Here is a 16,815-nt window from a genome sequence, read left to right on the forward strand (position 1 = left end):
TTCTAGTTATAATCTGAGCATATTCCCTTTCTCACCGTAGGCTTCAATGTGATCCAAAACAACTGTTCTCAGATTCCCCAAAAACAGTGCTATCAAACCGATCCATGAAAAGAATTGTGTAACTCTGTGAGAAGAATTAACACATCATAAAGCAGTTTCTCAGAAAGTATCTTTCTAATTTTTGTCTGAGGATGTTTTCTTATTCACAATAAATTTCAATGCACTCCAAAATATCCCATTGCAGAGTCCAAGAAAACAGTGTTAGCAAATTACTCAATGAAAGAACAGTGTAACTCTGTGAGATGAATTTCCACATCACAAAGCCATTTCTCAGAAAGCTTCCTTTTGGTCTTTATCTGAGGATATTTCCTTTGTCACCATAGACTTCAAAGCACTCCCAAATATCCTTTTGCAGATTCCACGAACACAGTGTTATCAAACTGCTCAATGAAAAGAATGGTGTAACTCTGTGAGATGAATTCACACACCAAAAGCCGTTTCTCAGAAAGCATCTTTCTAATTTTGATCTGAGGATTTTTCCTTTTTCAATATAGGCCTCAATACATCCCAAATATCCCTTTGCAGATTCCATGAAAACAGTGTTAGTGAGCTGCTCCATGAAAGGAAAGGTGTAACTCTGTGAGATGAATTCACACATCACAAAAAACTTTATCAGAAAGCTTCTTTCTAGTTATTATCTGAAGATGTTTCCCTTCTCACCATAGGCTTCAATGTGATCTGAAATATCACTTCTCAGTTCCCCAAAAACAGTGCTACCACAAAGATCCATGAAACGGATCTTGTAACTCTGGGAGATGAATTAACATGAAAAGAACACTGTAATTCTGCGAGATGATTTCACACATCACAAAGCAGTTTCTCAGAAAGCTTCTTCTTGGTTTCTTTCTTGTTCAGGCAATCTGAAAAGGAATAATTTGGATCACATTGAAGCCTACGGTGACAAAGGAAATATCCTCAGATTAAAGCTATAAAGAAGCTTTCTGAGTAACTTCTTTGAGAGGTAGGAATTCATCTCACAGTGTTACACCTATCTTTTCATGGAGAAGTTTGCTATCACTGTTTTCATGGAATCTGCAGAGGGATATTTGGGAGCACATTGTGGCCTATAGTGAAAAAGGAAATATCCTCAGATAATAACTAGAAAGAAGCTTTCTGAGAAACTGCTTTGTGATGTGCGAGTTCATCTCACAGAGCTATACCATTCGTTTCATTGAGCAATTTGATTACACTTTTTACGTGCAATATGCAATAGGTTATTTCAGAGTGCATTGAAGCCCATGGTGAAAATGGAAATATCCTCAGACAAAAACTAGAAAGAAGATTTCTGAGAAACGGCTTTATGATGCGTTAGTTCATCTGACAGAATTACACAATTATTTTCATGTATCAGTTTGGTAGCACTGTTTTTGGGGAATCTGAGAAAGGATATTTTGGATCACTTTAAAGCCTATGGTGATAAAGGAAATATCTCAGGTGATATCCTGAGATAAAAACTGTAAAGAAGATTTTTGAGGACCTTCCTTGTGATATGGGAATTCATCTCACAGAGATACATCATTGTTTTCATGGAGCAGTTTGCCAACCGAGTTTTCATGGAATCTGCAAAGGGATATTTGGGAGCGTATTGAGGCCTATGGTGAAAAAGGAAATTTCCTCAGATGAAAACTAGAAAACTAGAAACAAGCTGTCTGAGAAACTGCTTTGTGATGTGTGAATTCAACTCACATATTTACACTATTTTTTTCAGTTTGTGAAAACTGTTTTCTTGGAATCAGCAATGGCATATTTTGGAGTGCACTGAAGTGTATTGTGAAAAAGGAAATATCCTCAGACAAAAACTAGAAAGAAGCCTTCTGAGAAACAGCTTTGTGATGTGTAAATTCATGTAAGAGTGTTGCACTGTTGTTTTCATTGAGCAGTTTGCTAACACTGTTTTCTTGGAATCTGCGATGGGATATTTAGGAGTGCACTGAAGCTTATTGTGAAAGAGGAATTATCCTCAGACAAAAACTAGAAAGAAATTTTCTGAGAAACTGCTTTGTTATTTTTGAATTCATCTCACAGAGTTACAAGATTGAGGCCTAAGGTGAAAAAGGAAATAACCTCAGAAAATAACTAGAAAGAACCTTTCTGAGAAACTGCTTTGTGATTATTTAATTCATCTCACAGAGATACATGATTCTATTCATGGATCAGTTTGGTAGCACTGTTTTTGGGGAATATCAGAAGCCATGTTTTGGATGACATTGAAGCCTATGGTGACTAAGGAAATATCCTCAGATAAAAACTAGGAAGAAGCTTTCTGAGAAAGTTCCTTGGGAAGTGTGAATTGATTTCACAGAGTTGCACCATTGTTTTCATGGAGCAATTTGCTAACAGAGTTCTCATGGAATCTGCAAAGGGATATTTGGGAGCGCATTGAGGCCTATAATGAAAGAGTAAATATCCTCCAATGAAAACTAGAAAGAGGATTTGTGAGAAAATGCTTTGGATATGTGAATTCATCACACAGAGTTACACCATTCTTTCCATGGTGCAGTTTGATAACACTGTTTTCGTGGAGTCTGCAATAGGATATTTGGGAGTGCCTTGAACCCCATGGTGACAAAAGAAATATCCTCATAGAAAAAACAAAAGGATGTCTTCTGAGAAATGGCTCTTTGAGCTGTGAATTCAGCTCACAGAATTACACTGTTCTTTTCATTGAGCAGTTTGCTAACACTGTTTTCTTGGAATCAGCAATGGGATATTTTGAAGTTCATTGAAGCTTATTGTGAAAAAGGAAATATCCTCAGACAAAAACTTCTAGTTTCTTTCTAAGAAACTTTCAGAGAAACTGCTTTGTGATCTGTGAATTCATCTCACAGAGTTACATGATTCTTTTCATGGATCAGTTTGATAGCACCATTTTGGGGAAACTTAGAAGGGTTATTTTGGATCACATTGAAGCTTATGGTGAGAAAGGAAATATCCTCATATAAAAACTAGAAAGAAGATTTCTGAGACGTGCTTAGAGATGTGTTAATTCATCTCACACAATTACACGATTCTTTTATCAGTTTGGTAGCACTGTTTTTGGGGAAACTGAGAAGGGATATTTTGGATCGCATAGAAGCCTATGGTGACTAAGGAAATATCCTCAGATAAATACTAGAAAGAAGACTTCAGATAAAGTTCTTTGTGATGTGTGAATCCATCTCTCAGAGTTACACCTTTCTTTTCATGGAGTAGTTTGCAAACACTGTTTTCGTGGAATCTGCAAATGGACATTTTTGAACACATTGTGGCCTATAGTGAAAAGGGAAATATCCTCATATAAATACTAGAAAGAAGCTTTCTGAGAAACTGCTTTGTGATGTGTGAATTCATCTCACAGAGCTACAGCGTTCTTTTCATTGAGGAGTTTGATAACACTTTTTGTGTGCAATCTGCTATAGGATATTTGGAAGTGCGTTGATGCCTATGGTGACAAAGGAAATATCCTCAGATAAATATGAAAAAGAAGCTTTCTGAGAAACTGTTTTTTGTTTTGTCAAATCATCTCATGGAGTTACACTGATCTTTTCACTGAGCAGTTTGCTAACACTGGTTTCTTGGAATCTACAATGGCCATTTCAGAGTGCATTGAAGCTAATTGTGAAAAGGAAATATCCTCAGACAAAAAGTAAATAGAAGCTTTCTGAGAAACTGCTTTGTGATGTGTGAATTCATGTCAGAGAGTTATACTGTTCTTTTCATCGAGCAGTTTGCTAACACTGTTTACTTGGAATCTGCAATGGGATATTTTGGAGTGCATTGAAGCTTATGGTGACAAAGAAAATATCCTCATATAATAACTAGAAAGTAGTTTTCTGAGGAACCGTTTTGTGAATTCATCTCACAGAGTTACCGGATTCTTTTCAAGGAAAAGTTTGGTAGCACTGTTTTTGGGGAATCTGAGAAGGGATATTTTGGGTTGCATTGAAGCCTATGGTGTCTAAGGAAATATCCTCAGATACAAATGGAAAAGAAGCTTTCTGAGAAAGTTCTTTGTGATGTGTGAATTTATCTCACTGAGAGAGACATTTCCTTTCATGGAGCAGTTTGATAACACTGTTTTCATGGAATGTGCAAAGGGATATTTGGGAGTGCATTGATGCCTATGGTGACAAAGGAAATATCTTCACGGAAAAACCAAAAAGTAGCTTTCTGAGAATCTGCTTTCTGACGTGTGAATTCAACTCAGAGAATTACACTGTTTCATTCATCTAACAGAGTTACACTGTTCTTTTCAATGAGCAGTTTGCTAACACTACTTTCTTGGAATCTGCAATGCTATATTTCGGAATGCATATCACAAGAACAGAAAACCAAATGCCGCATGTTCTCACTCATAGGTGGGAACTGAAAATGAGATCACTTGGACGAGGGAAGGGGAACATCACACACCAAGGCCTCTGATGGGGAGGGGGGAGAGGGGAGAGATTGCATTGGGAGTTATACCTGATGTAAATGATGAGTTGATGGGTGCTGATGAGTTGATGGGTGCAGCACACCAACATGGCACAAGTATACATATGTAACAAACCTGCATGTTGTGCACATGTACCCTAGAACTTAAAGTATAATAATAATTAAAAAAAAAGAAAAAGGAAATATCATCTGACAGTAACTAGAAAGAAGCTTTCTGAGAAATTCCTTTGTCATTTGTGAATTCATCTCAGAGTTTCATGATCCTTTTCATGGAGCAATTTGGTAGCACTGTTTTTGGAGAATCTGAGAAGGGATATTTTGGATCATATTGAAGCCTATGGTGACAAAGAAAATATACTCATATAATAACCAGAAAAAAAGATTTCTAAGAAACTGCTATGAGAAGTGTTAATTCATCTCACAGTGTAACACGATTCTTTTCATGGATCAATCTGTTAGCACTGTTTCTGGGGAATCTGAGAAAGGATATTTTTTTAATGCCTTGAAGCCTGTGGTGACAAAGGAAATATCCTCAGATAAAAACTAGAAAGAACCTTTCTCTGAAAGTTCTTTGTGTTGTGTGAATTTGTCTCACAGAGTTACACCTTACTTTTCATGGAGCAGTTTGCTAACTCAGTTTTTGTGGAATCTGCAAAGGGATTCTTGGGAGTACTTTGAGGCCTATAGTGAAAAAGGAGATATCCTCATAGAAAAACTGGAAAGGAACTTTCTGAGAAACTGCTTTGTGGTGTTTGATTTTAACACAGAGAGTTGCACTGTTCTTTTCATGAGGTATTTTGCTAAAACTGCTTTCTTGGAATCCAAAATGGTATATTTTGGAGCGCAATGAAGCTTATTGTGGAAAAGGAAATATCCTCACACAAAAACTAGGAAAAACATTTCTGTGATACTGCTTTGTGATGTGTGAATTCATGTCAGAGAGATACCCTGTTCTTTTCATTGAGCAGTTTGCTAAAACACTGTTTTCTTGGAATCTGCAATGGGATATTTCAGAGCACATTGAAACCTATGGTGACAAAGGACGTATCCTTAGATAAAAACTAGAAAAAAGCAATCTGAGAAAGTTCTTTGAGATGTGTGCATTCATCTTACATAGTTACATGTTTCCTTTCATGGGGCAGTTTGCTAACACAGTTTTCGTGGAATCTACAAAGGGATATAAGGGAGTGCATTGAGGCCTATTTTGAAAAAAGAAATATCTTCATGGAAAAACCAAAATGAATCTTTCTGAGAAACTGCTTTGTGATGTCTGAATTCATCTAACAGAGTTACACCTTCCTTTTCATTGAGCAGATTGATAACACTGTTTTCATGTAATCTGCAATAAGATATTTGGGAACGCATTGAAGTCTATGTTGATAAAGGAAATATCTTCATAGAAAAAACAAAAAGAAGCATTCTGAGAGACCGCTTTGTGATGTGTGAATTCAATTCACAGAGTTACAATGTTTTTTTCATTGAGCAGTATGTTAACACTATTTTCTTGGAAACTGCAATGGGATATTACAGAGTGCATTGAAACTTACTGTGGAAATGGAATCATCCTCAGACAAAAACTAGATAGATACTTTCTGAGAAACTACTTTGTGATTTGTGAATTCATTTCACAGAGTTACACAATTCTTTTCTTGCATCAGTTTGATCACACTTTTTGGGGAATCTGAGAAGGGATGTTTTGGATTGCATTAAAGCCTATGGTGAAAAAGGAAATATCCTCAGATAAAAACTAGAAAGAAGCTTTCTGAGAAAGTTCTTTGTGATGTGCGAATTCACATCACAGAGTTACACCTTTCTTTTCATTGAGCAGTTTGATAACACTGTTTTCTGGAATCTGCACTGGATTATTTCAGAGTGCATTGAAGCTTAGGGTGACAAACAAAATATCATCATATAAAAACTAGAAAGAGGTTTTATGAGAAACTGCTTTGTGGTGTGTTAATTCATCTCCCTGATTTACACGATTCTTTTCATGGATCAATTTGGTAGCACTGTTTTTGGGGAAACTTACAAGGGATATTTTGGATCACATTGAAGCCTATGATGACTAAGGAAATATCCTCAGATAAAAACTAGAAAGAAACTTTCTGAGAAAGTTCTTTGCAATGTGTGAATTCATCTCAAAGAGTTACACCTTTCTTTTCATGAAACAGTTTGCTAACATTGTTTTCGTGGAATCTGTAAAGGGATTTTTGGGAGTGCATTGAGACATATAGTGAAAAAGGAAACATCCTCAGATAAAAACTAGAAAGAAGCTTTCTGAGAAACTGCTTTGTGGTTTATGAATTCATCTCATGGTGTTACATGATTGTATTTATGGAGCAGTTTGGTAGCACTTTTTATGCAGAATCTGAGAAGGGATGTTTTGGATCACATTGAAGCCTATGGTGACAAAGGAAATATCCTCGGATAAAAAACAGAAAGAAGCTTTCTGAGAAACTGCTTTGTGTTGTGTGAATTCACCTCCCAGATTTACGGGTTTGTTTTCATGGAGCAGTTTGTTAACACTGTTTTCCTGAAATCTGCAAAGGGATATTTTGAAGCACATTGAGGCCTATAGTGAAAAAGGAAATATCCTCATAGAAAAAGTAGAAACAAGCTTTCTGAGAATCTGCTTTGTGATGATTGAATTAAAGGCACAGAGTTACACTGTCCTTTTCATGGAGCAGTTTGCTAACACTGTCTTCTTGAATCTGCAATGGCATATTTTAGAGCGTATTGAAATTTATGGTAACCAAGGAAATATCCTCATATAAAAACTAGAAAGAAGCCCTCTGAGAAACTGCTTTATGATATGTTAATCCACCTCACAGAGTTACACAATTCCTTTCATGGATCAGTTTGGTAACACTGTTTTTGGGGAATCTGAGAAGGGATATTTTGGATCACCATGAAGCCTATGTGACTAAGGGAATATCCGCAGATAAAAACTAGAAAGAAGCTTTCTGAGGAAGTTCTTTGGAATGTGTGAATTCATCTCACAGAGATACACCTTTCTTTTCCTGGAGCAGTTTGCACACACTGTTTTCGTGGAATCTGCAAAGGGATATGTGGGAGCACATTGAGGCCTATGGTGACTAAGGAAATATCCTCAGATAAAAACGAGACAGAAGATTTCAGAGAAACTGCTTTGTGATGGATGTATTCATCTCACAGAGCTATGCCTTGCTTTTCTTTGAGCCTTTTGATAACACTGTTTTTGTGGAGTCTGCCATAGGATATTTGGGAGTGCAATGAAGAATATGGTGACAAAGGAAATATCCTCATAGAAAAACCAAAAAGAAGCTTTCTGAGAAACCGCTTGGTGATGTGACAATTTATCTCACAGAGTTATACGATTATTTTCATGGATCAGTTTGGTAGCACTGTTTTAGGGGAACTTAAGAAGGGATATTTTGGATCTCATTAAAGCCTGTGGTGACTAAGGAAATATCCTCAGATAAAAACTAGAAAGCAGCTTTCTGAGAAAATTATTTGTGATATGTGAATTCATCTCACAAGGTTAACCTTTATTTTCAAGGAGCAGTTCGGTAACACTGTTTTGTGGAATAATACTGTTTTTGTGGAATATGCAAAAGGATATTTGGGAGCGCTTTGAGGACTATGGTGAAAAAGGAAATATCATCAGATAAAAACTAGAAAGAAACTTTCTGAGAAACTGCTTTGTGACGTGTGAATTCATCTCACAGAGCTACATCGTGCTTTTCTTTGAGTCCTTTGATAACACTGTTTTTGTGGAATCTGCAGTAGGATATTTGGGAGTGCATTGAAGCCTATGGTTGCGAAGGAAATATCCTCAGAAGAAAACTAGAAAGAAGCTTTCTGAGAAACTGCTTTTTGGTGTGTGAATTCATCTCACAGCGTTACACTGTTCTGTTCATTGATCAGTTTGCTAACACTGTTTGCTTGGAATCTGCAATGGGATATTTCAGAGGGCATTGAAGTTTACGGTGACAAAGGAAATATCCTGAGACAAAAACTAGAAAGAAGGTTCTGTTGCATGAGAACAGTGTTAGCAAACTGCTCCATGAAAAGGACAGTATAACTTTGTGAGATGAATTCACACATCACAAAGAATGTTGTCCAAAAGCTTCTTTCTTGTTTTTATCTGGGGATATTTCCATTTTCACCAGAGGACTCAGTGTGCTCCCAAATATCCCTTTGCAGATTTCATGAAAGCAGTGTTAGCAAATTGCTTCATGAAAAGAAAGGTGTAATACTGTGAGATAAATTCATACATCACAAAGAGCTTTCTCAAAAGTTTCTTTCTAGTTTTAATCTTGGGATATTTCCTTTGTCACCATATGCTTCAATGTAATTCTAATATCCCTACTAAGATTCCCCAAAAACAGTGCTACCAAACTGCTCCATGAAAAGAACAGTGTAGATCTGTGAAATGAATTCACACAACATAAAACATTTTCTCAGAAAGCGTCTTTATGGTTTTTATCTGTGGATAATTTGTTTGTCACCATAGGCTTCAATGCACTCCCAAATACCCTATTGCAGATGCCACGAAAACGGTGTTATCAAACTGCTCAATGAAAAGAACATTGTATCTCTGTGAGATGAAGTCACATCACAACCAGTTTCTCAGAATGCTTCTTTCTAGTTTTTAATCTCAGGATATTTACTTTTTCACTATAGGCCTCTATGTGCTCCCCAATATCCCTGTGCAGATTTCACAATAACAGTTAGCAATCTACTCCATGAAAAGACAGGTGTAACTCAGTGAGATGAATTAACACATCACAAAGCAGTGTTTCATAATTTTTCTTTCCAGTTTTATATGATTATATTTACTTTTTCAACATAGGCTTCAATGCGATCCAAAATATTCTTTCTCAGATTCCCCAAAAACGTTGCTAACAGACTGATCCATGAAAATAATCGTGGAGCTCTTTGAGATGAATTAAAACATCAAAATGTCGTTTCTAAGAAAGCTTATTTCTTGTTTTTATATGAGGATATTTCCCTTTTCATCATAAGCTTCAATGCACTCTGAAATTCACCATTGCAGATTCCAAGAAACAGTGTCAACAAACTGCTCAATGAAAAGAACAGTGTAACACTGTGAGATGAATTCACAAATCACAAAGCAGTTTCTCTGAAAACTTCTTTCTACTTTTTATCTGAGGATATTACCTTTATCACCATAGGCCTCAAAACGCTCCCAAAAATCCTTTTTCAGATTCCAAGAAAACACTGTTAGCAAACTTCTCCATGAAAAGAAAGGTGTAACTCTGTGAGATGAATTCACACATCACAAAGAACTTTCTCAGAAAGCTTCTTTCTAGTTTTTATCTGAGGGTATTTCCTCTGTCACCATAGGCTTCTATGCGATCCAAAATATACCTCCTCAGATGCCCCAAAAAAGTGCTACCAAAATTCTCCATTAAAAGAATGTGTAACTCTGTGAAATGAATTCACAAAACTCAAAGCAGTTTCTCACAAAGCTTCCTTCTCCTTTTTGTCTGAGTATATTTCCCTTGCGACAATAAGCTACAACGCACTCCAAATTATCCCACTGCAGATTCCAAGAAAACAGTGTTAGCAAGCTGCTCAATGGAAAGAACAGTGCAATTCTCTTAGATGAATTCACACATCACAAAGCAATTTCTAAGAAATGTTCTTTTTCATTTGTATCTGAGGATATTTCCTTTGTCACGATAGGCTTCAATGCACTCCCAAATATCCTACTGCAGATTCCATGAAAAAAGTGTTAGCAAACTGCACAATGAAAGGAATGGCATAGCTCTGTGAGATGAATTCACACGTCACAAAGCAGTTTCTCAGAAAGCTTCTTTTCAGTTTTTAATCTGAGGATTTTTTTTTTCACTATAGTCCCCAATGTGCTCCCAAATATCCCTGTGCAGATTCCATGGAAACAGTGTTAACAAACTGCTCCATGAAAAGAAAGGTGTAACTCTGTGAGATGAATTCACACATCAGAAAGAACTTTCTCAGAAACCTTGTTTCTACTTCTTATCTGAGAATATTTCGTTTCTCAGTTTAGGCTTCAATGGGATCCAAAATATTCTTTCTCAGGTTCCCCAAAAATTGTGCTACTAAACTAATCCATGTGAAGAATCGTGTAACTATGTGAGATGAATTAACACATCAGAAAGGGGTTTCTCAGAAAGCTTCTTTCTAGTTTTTATATGACAACATTTCCTTTATCACCATAAGCTTCTATAGACTTAGAAATATCCCATTGCAGATTCCAAGAAAAGAATGTTAGCAAACTGCTCAATGAAAAGAACAGTGTAACTCTGTGAGATGAATTCAGTTATCACAAAGCAGTTTCTTAAAAAACATTTTTCTAATTTTTGTCTGAGGATATTTCCTTTTCCACCATAGGCCTCAATGGGCTCCCAAATATCCCTTTGCAGGTTATACAAAAACAGTGTTAGCAAACTGCTCAGTGAAAAGTACAGTGTAACACTGTGTGATGAATTCACACATCACAAAGAACATTCTCAGAAAGATTATTTCCTGTTTTTATCTGAGGATATTTCCTTTGTCACCATGGGCTTCAATGCCATTCAAAATATACCATCTCAGATTGCCCAAAAACAGTGCCACCAAACTGTTCTATGAAAAGAATCATGTAACTCTGTGAGATGAATTCATACATCACAAAGCAGTTTCTCAGAAAACTTCTTTATGCTTTTTCTGTAAGGATATTTCTTTTGTCACCATGGACTTTCATGCACTCCCTTATATCCTATTGCAGATTCCATGAAAACAGTGTCATCAAACTGGGCAAAAAAAAAGAACTTTGTACCACTGTGAGGTGAATTTGCACATCACAAAGCAGGTTCACAGAAAGCTTCTTTCCAGTTTTTTTCTAAGGATATTTCCTTTTTCACTATAGGCAACATTGTGCTACAAAATATCCCTGTGTAAATTCCACGAAAACATTGTTACCAAACTGCTCCATGAAAAGAAAATTTTAACTCAGTGAGATGAATTAACACATCATGAAGCAGTTTCTCAGAAAGCTTGTTTGCAGTTTTTACGTGAGCATATTTCCTTTGTCACCATAGTCTTCAATGTGATCCAAAATATCCCTTCTCAGATTCCCCAAAACACTGCTACAAAAATGATTCATGAAAAGAATCGTGTAGCTCTGTGAAATGAATTAACACATCACAAAGCAGTTTCTCAGAAAGCGTCTTTCTTGTTTTTAAATGAGGATATTTCCTTTGTCACCGTAATCTTCAATGCGCTCCAAAATATTCCACTGCAGATAGCAAGAAAACAGTTTTCACAAACTGCTCAATGAAAAGAACAGTGTAACTCTGTGAGATGAATTCACAAATCACAAATCAGTTACTTGGAAAGCTTCCTTCTAGTTTTTATCTGAGAATATTTCCTTTATCACCATAGGCCTCAAGTCACTCCCAAATATCCCTTTGCAGATTGCATGAAAACAGTGTTGGCACACTGGTTCATGAAAAGAAAAGTGTAACTCTGTGAGATGAATTGACACATTACAAAGAACTTTCTCAGAAAGCTTCTTTCTAGTTTTTATCTGAGGTTATTTCCTTTGTCACCATAGGCTTCAATGCGACCCAAAATATCCCTTCTCAGATACCCCCAAAACAGTGCTACCAAACTGATCCATGAAAAGAATCGTGTCACTCTGTAAGACGAATTAACTCTTCACAAAGCGGTTTCTCAGAAAGCTTTTTTCTAGTTTTTATCTGAGAATATTTCCCTTGTCACCATAGGCCTCAATGCACTGGCGAATATCCCTTTTCAGATTCCACGAAAACAGTGTTAGCAAACTGCTCCATGAAAAGAAAGGTGTAACTCTGTGAGGTGAATTCACACTTCAGAAAACAGTTTCTCATAAGCTTCTTTCTGGTTTTTGTCTGGGGATATTTCCTTTGTCACCATATTCTTCAATGTGCTCCCATATATCACTTAGCAGATTCCACAAAAACAGGATTTGAAAACTCCTCCATGAAAAGAAAACTGTATCTCTGTGAGATGAATTCACACATCATAGAACAGTTTCTCAGAAACCTTCTTTCTATTTTTTATGTGAGTATACATTTTTTTCCACTATGGGCCTCAATGCACTGCCAAATATCCCTTTACAGATTTCAAAAAACAGTGTTAGCTAACTTCTCCATGAAAAGAAAGGTGTAACTGTATTGGATGAATTCACACATCACAATGAACTTTGTCAGAAAGTTTCTTTCCAGTTCTTATCTGATACTATTTCGTTTGTCACCGTATTCATCAAAACAATCCAAAATATCCCTTCTCAGATTCCCCAAAACAGTGCTACCAAACTGATCTATGAAAATAATCCTGTAACTCTGTGAGATGAATTAACACATCACAAAATGGTTTGTTAGAAAGCTTCTTTCTAGTTTTTATATGAGGATATTTCCTTTGTCACCCTAAGCTTCAATGCACTCTGAAATATCAGATTGCAGATACCAAGAAAATAGTGGTAGCAAACTGCTCAATGAAAAGAACAGTGTAACTCTGTGAGATGAATTCACACATCACAAAGAGGTTTCTCAGTAGGGTTCTTTCGGGTTTTTGTCTGAGGATATTTCCTTTTTTGTGATCAGCCTCAACTCACTCCCAAATATCCCTTTGCAGATTCCACGAAAACAGTGTTAGCAAAGTGCTCCATGAAAAAAAGTTGTAACTCTGTGAGATGAATTCACACATCACAAAGAACTTTTGCATAAAGCTTCTTTCTAGTTTTTATCTCAGGATATTTTCTTTTTCACCATAGGATTCAATGAGATCCAAATTATCCCTTCTCAGATTGCCCAAAAAAAGGGCTATCAAACTTACCCATGAAAAGAATCGTGTAACTCTGTGAGATGAGTTATCTCTTCACAAAGTGGTTTCTCCAAAAGGTTTTTCTTGTTTTATTCTGAGGATATTTTCTTTGCCACCATAGACCTCAATGCTATCCAAAATATCGCTTCTTAGATTCCCCAAAAATAGTGCTACCAAACTGCCCCATGAAAAGAATCGTGTAACACTGTGACATGAATTCACAAATAACAAAGCAGTATTTCAGAAAGCTTCCTTCTAGTTATTGTCTGAGGATAGTTCCTTTTTTCACCATAGGCCTCAATGCACTCACGAATGTCCCTTTGCAGATTCCACGAAAACAGTGTTAACAAAGAGCTCCATGAAAAGAAAGGTGTATCTCTGTGAGTTGAATTCACACATCACAAAACAGTTTCTCAGAAAGTTTCTTTCTGGTTTTTGTCTGGGGATATTTCCTTTGTCACCATATTCTTCAATGAGCTCCCAAATATGCTATTGCAGATTCCACTAAAACAGTGTTATCAAACTCCTCAATTTAAACAACCGTGTATCTCTGTGAGTTGAATTCACACATCCAAAAGTAGTTTCTCAGATATCTTCTTTCTATTTTTTTTCGGAGGACATTTCCTTTTTCACCATAGGCCTGAAAGCGCTCCCATATATCACTTTGCAGTTTCCACAAAAACAGGGATTGCAAACTGCTCCATGAAAAAAAAAAAGGTGTAACTCTGTGAGATGAATTCACACATCACAGATAACTTTTTCAGAAAGCTTCTTTCTAGCTTTTATCTCAGGATATCTCCTTTTTCACCATAAGCATCAATGCAGTCCAAATATCCCTTCTCAGATTCCCCAAAAACAGTGCTACCAATCTTCTCCATGAAAAGTACGGTGTAACCCTGTGAGATGAATTCAAACATCACACAGTTGTTTCTCATAAATCTTTTTAGTTTTTGTCTGAGGATATTTCCTTTTTCACTGTTTCCCTCAATGCACTCACAAATATCACTTTGCAGATTCCATGACAATAGTGTTTGCAAACTTCCCCAGGAAAAGTAAGGTGTAAGTCTGTGAGTTGAATTCACACATCACAAAGAAGTTTCTCAGAAATTTTCTTTTTGGTGTTTTTCTTAGGATATTTCCTTTGTCACCATAGGCTTCAATTCGTTCCGAAATATCCTATTGCAAATTCCACAAAAACAGTGTTATACTGCTCAATGAAAACAACAGTGTATCTCTGTGAGATGAATTCACATATCCAAAATTGCTTCTCAGAAAGCTTCTTTCTAGATTTTATCTGAGGATATTTACTTCTTGACCATAGGCCTCAGTGCAATCTGGAATGTCCATTCGCAGATTCAACGAAAAAATTGTAGCACACTTCTCAATGAAAAGAACAGTGTAACTCTTTGAGGTTAATTCACACATGACAAAGAAGTTTCTCAGAAAGTTTCTTTCTAGATTTTATCTGAGGATATTTCCTTTGTCACCACAGGCTTCAATGTGATCCGAAATATTCCTTCTCAGATTCCTGAAAAACAGTGCTACCAAACTGCTCCATGAAAAGAATCATGTAACTCTGTGAGATGAATTCACAAATCACAAAGCAGTTTTTCAGAAAGCTTCTTTCTACTTTTTGTCTGAGGATATATCCTTTTCCACCATTTTCCTCAATATGCTTGCGAAAATCCCTTTGCAGATTTCATGAAAATGGTATTAGCAAACAGTTCCATGAAAATAAAGGTGTAAATCCATGAGATGAATTCACACATCATAAAGAAGTTTCTCAGAAAGCTTCTTTTGTTTTTTGTCTGATTATATTTCTTTGGCACCGTAGGCTTCAATGTGCTCCTAAATAACTCTTCTCAGGTACCACAAAAACAGTGATGATGGACTGCTCAATCAGGAAAAGGGTTAAACACTATGAGATGAATACACACATCACAAAACCATTTCTCGAGAAGTTTCTCTACAGTTTTTATCTGAAGTTATTTCCTTTTTCACCATAGGCCCCTAGGAGCTCCCGAATATCCCTTTGCAGATTCCATAAAAACAGTGCTACCAAACTGTTCAAAGAAAATAAAGGTGTAAAGCTGTGTGATGAATTCACCCATCACAAAGAAATTTCACAGAAATCTTCTTTCTAGTTTTTATCTCAGGATATTTCTTTTTCCACCATCAGCTTCCATATGCTCCAAAATATCCCTTTTCAGACATCACAAAAGCAGTGTTACCAAATTGATCCATGAAATGAACCATGTATCTCTGTGAGATGAATTAACACAACACAAAGTGGTTTCTCACAAAGGTTCTTTCTAGTATTTATATGAGTATATTTTCTTTTTCACCATAATCTTCAATGTGCTCCACAATATCCCAATGCAGATTCCAAGGAAACAGTCTTAGCAAACTGCTCAATGAAAAGAACAGTGTAACACTGTCAGATGAATTCACACCTTACAAAGCAGTCTCTCAGAAAGCTTCTTTTTGTTATTTATCTGAGGATATTCCCTTTGTCATAATAGGCTTCAATGCACTCCTAAATAACCTACTGCAGATTCCATGAAAACAGTGTTGTCAAACTGCCCAATGAAAACAACAGTGTAACTCTGTGAGATGAATTCACACATCACAAAGCAGTTTCTCACAAAGCCTCCTTTAAGTTTTATCAAACGATATTTACTTTTTCACTATAGTCCTCAATGGGCTCCGAAATATCCCTTTGCAGATTCCACAAAAACATTGTCAGAAAACCGCTCCATGAAAAGAAAAGTGTAGCTCGGTGAGATGAATTCACATATCACAAAAACTTTCTAAGAAAGATTCTTTCTAGTCTTTATCTGATGATATTCCCTTTGTCACTGTAGGCTTCAATTCGATCCAAAATATCCCTTCTCAAATTCCCCAAAAACAATGCAACAAAACTGCTCCATGAAAAGTTTTGTGTAAATCAGTGAGATGAATTCACAAATCACAAAGTAGTTTCTCAGAAAACTTCCTTCTAGTTTTTGCCTGAGGATATATCCTTTGTCAAAATAAACTTCAATGTGCTCTGAAATATCCCATTGCAGAGTCCAAGAAAACAGTGCTAGCAAACTGCTCAGTAAAAAGAACAGTGTAGCTCTGTGAGATGAATTCACACATCACAAAGAAGTTTCTCAAAATGTTTCTTTCTAGTTTGTATTTGAGGATATTTACTTTTTCACTGTAGGCCTCAATGCACTCCCAAATATCCCTTTCCAGATTCCATGAAAACAGTGTTAGCAAACTGCTCCATGAAAACTAAGTTGTAACCCTGTGAGAGGAATTCAAACATCACAAAGAACTTTCTCAGAAATCTTCTTTCTAGTTTTTATCTGAGGATATTCAGTTTGTCACCATAGGCTTTAATGCAATTGAAAATATCTATCCCCTCTCAGATTAACCGAACACAGTACTACCAAACTGTTCCATGAAAAGAATCATGTAACTCTGTGAGATGAATTAACCCATCACAAAGCGGCTTCTCAGAAA

The sequence above is a fragment of the Macaca mulatta genome, chromosome 14, assembly GCF_049350105.2.
Source record: "Macaca mulatta isolate MMU2019108-1 chromosome 14, T2T-MMU8v2.0, whole genome shotgun sequence".
NCBI classification, from domain to species: Eukaryota; Metazoa; Chordata; class Mammalia; order Primates; family Cercopithecidae; genus Macaca; species Macaca mulatta.